We start from the raw sequence: 4,572 nt of genomic DNA, 5'->3' as shown, positions 1-4,572 counted from the left end.
CAAACAAAAAAAAAGCCTTCTGTTGGTTATTTTCCTAGCAGGAAATTTATTTATTTGACAGGATTTCAAGTAACATAGGCTTTCCGGAGGTAAAATAGCAGCACGGAGTATAATTTTTTTTTTCCCCTCTCCCCCTTCTTTTTTTAATTTATGGTCCATTTTGTATGGTCGCAAAGTCGGATGACCTCATTTACTAATACTTGTTGTAAAAGTGAAGCTTGTTTGCCAACCAATAAACGACTGATCACAACGTAGAAGATCCTGTATGTATGTGCTGTGGCCCGGATCTCCTCTCTCTCTGTCTCTCTGTCTCGGTTCCCTTCTCCGCTGCCGTCTTCAGGACGAGTTGCCCTAAGGCAGGGGCGAGCAGAGGCAGCGGCGCCGGCTCGCGCCGAGTATCAGGCTAGCTGGGCTCCATTAGGGGCAAGAGCCACGCTGGTGGACCTTGATCTGCAGGTTACTCTAGGTCTGTTTTGCGCCTGCTGCGGGAACTAGCCTGTGTTGTGCTTTTTTTTTTTTTTTTAATCATCGTTTGACCTTTTTTTCTTTTTCCCGTTTTTTTTTTCTTCTTCTTCTTTTGGTTCTTCTGAGATTAAAAACCTGCTGGTAGCACGTCAGAGTAAAACAAAGTCCCCGGCTCTGGCATGTCCCCCTTGCCTGGGTGGCCAAGCCAAACTCTCCTCTGACCCACCGTCCAAAGTCCCGGTGAGCCAGTAGGTAACTTTCCTACAGCCTTGATAACCAGAGAGAAGTCAGTGAGCTAGATGAGATTGAAAGCAAAAAATAGCTGCTTCCAGATGCACTCAGTACCCAGCGTAAATGCAATTTAGATGTGAATTTTGCACAAGATCCTGGCCTTTGGAGGTCCGATCCTACCTTCCTGCAAGGCGAGGGCAAAGCTCCCACCAAGCTTAGTCAAAGGCGAAGAGGCTTTGAGCGGGCAGGTGATGCCTCTATTAGAAAACGTTTTCCCAGCGTTGGAGGTTAAATGGCTAGCAGCTCGGCGGTGCGGGTCCAGCCTCGTGCGGGGTTGTCCCAGGGGGTCCTCCCTGGAGGCCGGAGGGCCGCTTGCGAAAGGCGATGTGAGCAACGGGAGCTTTTAAGGGGAGGAGAAGGGCAAAAAAAACCCACCAAGGGCAGTTGTTTTGGTGGCAGATCCTGTGGTTTGAGTTGCTCGAGCCGTTTCTGTAGCCGGGAGCTCAGCCCAAAACGCTTTTGGTAGGAAACCTGATTTCCGCCSAAGTGGTGGCTGTGGCTGTGCCCCGGGCTGGCTCAGGGTTTGAGCCCGGGGTGAGGGAGAGTATCCCGTTGGTAGCTTCCTCGGGGAAGCCCTTGGCCTCGTAGCGCGGGGCCGTCCAGCCGGTCCGGGTGCGGTCTGCATCCTGAGGCTGCCTCTCCGATGCCCTTAACTCGCCGCCTCCCAGTTCAGGGTATTTTTAGCGTCGGCTGTGAGTGAGATGAGTGGTGCTCGGTAGATAAGCGCGAAGTAGCGGTTTCAGAGCCCCTGTGGCYGTTCCTCGTAGCACGCTAGTCAAATGGAGGCTGCCAATGCCTTGAAATACTTGGAGAAGCTATATTTCAGGAAAAGTAAAAAATCTGCTACTGTTTGAGTCTCTTCATTTTTTTTTTCCAGGAATATGGTGGAATTAAACTCACGCAGAGGGTGAGATTCCCCCATGGCAAAAATATTTTCAGAGCAAAACGGGAAGTGGGTGAGCCACGCGGCATTTACCCGCGTGCCCGAACCTCTGCGAGAACAAACCRGTGGCGGATTTGCTGTGGAATAACTGTGTCCTACCGAAACTCTGTGACCTCCTTTAGTCCGTGTGGTTGTTCTCTCTGAGCCTTTTCTATTCCCCTGCCCATGGATTTCTGGTTTCTCAGCAAAAACGCTTGCTTCCCTCTTCTTTCATCGTCGCTTCTTGCTTGAGCTTCTGTTTATGAGTGCTCTGATTGCAAAAAAAAATGTTCTCTATTTCCAAACTGATTATTTCCTTCCCCATGCTGATCCTGCACCACAGGATTTCAGTAATGGGGCTTCTTACAGATTTGGGAAAGGCTGAATCACAAGAGTGGGGCAAGAGATGATAGTATTAATTATGTTAATCCAAAAATATTTTAAGACTGTCATTTATTTTGAGGGTAGCGAGGAGGGGAAGAAGCAGAAAGGGAATTATTTTCGTCATTTTTCCTCTTAAAAACAGGCTCATATTGTGTCACGTAGTTGAGTATGGGCATGTTGAAGGCTTCTGCTTGTTCTTCTTGCTTCCTTTCTAAAGCTGTGTTTTAAAAGCAAGGTTTGCCTTTAACGGGAGAAGATCAAAGCTTCATCTTTCAGCTGCAAAAAGCATCCCATTCCCAATGAAAAACATACAGGACAGAGGAGAAAAGGACATTCTGGCTCTTACGGAAATGTCAGCAGCAGCAGCCAAGTGTAGACTTCCCTGTTCTGAAGGCGAGGGCTCACCTTTTGGGGGAGCAGGTAGTTGTGCACCTTTGGAAGGAGCCTTTTTATGTAGATACCTAGCTCAAGCATGCTTTAAAAAAAAAAAAAAAAAAAAAAAAAAAAGAAAGTCTTGCTTGGGCTGGCAAAGATACTGAAGTGAAGGCAGCCTCAGATGCAGTCCATCCAGGAAGTTTTGGAGAGACACCAAGCTGCTCTGGTCCCGAGCAGGGGGCCGGAAAGCAATGGTCAATGAAGGTGGTCTGCGGGTGTCCGAATTTAATAACACAGTGTTGCTAAGGAGTCTTCGCTAGAGGTGCCCTCGGTAACGTGATGGGAACCTACGTGGCATTTCCTGGCTGTAGTTGTGATTTCACAACTTTAAATCAGGGCTGTCGTGTCAGATGGGGAGGACTGTGCTTTTGGGGGGGTCCTTTCTCCCACACTCACTCACACAAACTCTTGATCGTGCCAGTTTATAAAGAGCAGAATACCGTGCCGCCTTCCATAGACAACGGGGATAAAAGGAGAGCTGATCTTAATAAACAGCTGTCCCAGGAGATCCTAAAAGCCCAGGCTTGGTCATCTGTCACCCCTTAATATCCTTCTTCCATTTAAAAAGAAAAGGATGAGGCCTTTATTTTTAGCTATCATCTGCTGCATTCAGCGAGACTCTATGCAAATTTTATTTAATGAATGTTTTAGCGTTTAAGTAGTCTGTGCCCGTGAACATTATATACCTGGCATGGAGTCACAGCTTCTCCTGTAGTAGACGCCAGCCCATCCTGCAGTGCAGAACGGAAAGCAGATGCAGTCGGTGATTAACGCTCCGAGGGGCGCCRGCGCCAGCCGCCTTACAGGTGGGCATCTGCAGCGGGGCTGTTASCRGAGAGATGCTGCGCTGTAGCCCCGYGACGGAGGAACTCCTTGCCGTTCGCTACCAATTCCCGAACTYTGCTTTCCTGCAGGATTTTTGGCTGGTAGAGAGGCAGCGAGGGTGCTCGGTAGTAGTGGTTTGTGCGCGTCGGTGGTTGAAGCCGGAGCTGCGTCGAGGCCGCCGTATATTTTCCACGTCGTGATTTAATCCCGACCACCTTGGCGGTTCGCGCAAACATGCAAGGCAGCACTAAGGAAAAAAAATGCAGCCAGTGCCCACAGAGAGCCTTGCTCGGCGCTGTGTCGCAGCGCACAGATCGAGCCGAGTAAAACCGTAATGAAYGCGTTTAGCTCCAAGGGAAAGCTTGACTGAAGAGCAGGGGACTAGTGCCTGCACCGTACGACCAGGCGTTACTGTTCGGAAGCTGAAATATTAGGCTTTCCCCAGCAGAAAGCTGGCATACGCCCCGCTTCCCACTTACTCTTTCGCCTAATGAAATTCTGGGGATGGTGCAAGGGGTGGGAAAGCAAAGGTACTTCCAGATGCTTCCAGCTCTTTGGCAATCTCGAACGCTTGGATCGTAAACCAAATCATACGTCTTCCTGCTCAAGAGAGAGGTTGTGTTTCATGCTGAAATATCTGAGACTAGCCAACATAGCCAGAACTTGGAAATCTCCCTTTTCCAAATGAGAAGAGCTATTTTCAGGTGCCTACTGTTTGTCCTATTCTGTACGACAGCCAAATGGTGATATTCTTACCCAGCAAAATGCCAACAAAATAACCAAGAGTTTCCTATTTGCTGTCTTTTTGATTTCCTCTTCCTCCATGTGTATCCTTTTCTTATATTTCTACTCCTTAAATGCTCTGTACAATCACATGTTAAAACCCAAGCTAAAACCTCAATAAAAAAAATATCAGCAAACAGAGCAGTGAAACAGTGCAGTTATTATGTGCTGGAAGCAACCGTCTGATATTGTGACAGCGCTGCTTAAAACCCCAAACCACAGCTTAAAACTCACAAACACATCTGCAAAAACCTCCTCAGCTGGTATATTTGGGAATACGGCCTTCAAAATCATGGATTCACATTAGCTCGTGCCGGAAATCCAAGCCCCTTTAAAGGAGTATTACGCCCAAAGACAAGGAGCATGTGCTTCTGCTTTTGCAGGCAAATAGTCCTGTCCAGGTGATTAGAGTGAAAACAGTGAGAACCTACAGCTTTCTTATCTTTTTCCTTTTTTTTCCCTCCCTG

At 48.1% G+C, this 4,572-nt stretch overlaps 1 protein-coding gene across 1 annotated transcript in view; it reads left to right on the top strand.

Moving 5' to 3' along the window:
• ADGRL3 (adhesion G protein-coupled receptor L3) overlaps positions 1-4,572 on the top strand; it is a 359,836-nt gene that overhangs the window by 347,959 nt on the left and 7,305 nt on the right. The window lies entirely within an intron of this gene.

The sequence above is a fragment of the Rhea americana genome, unplaced genomic scaffold (assembly GCF_003343005.1).
Source record: "Rhea americana isolate MKP2758 unplaced genomic scaffold, rheAme1 scaffold_107, whole genome shotgun sequence".
In the NCBI taxonomy this organism is placed as follows: domain Eukaryota; kingdom Metazoa; phylum Chordata; class Aves; order Rheiformes; family Rheidae; genus Rhea; species Rhea americana.
This window is presented reverse-complemented; position numbering and strand designations above follow the sequence as displayed.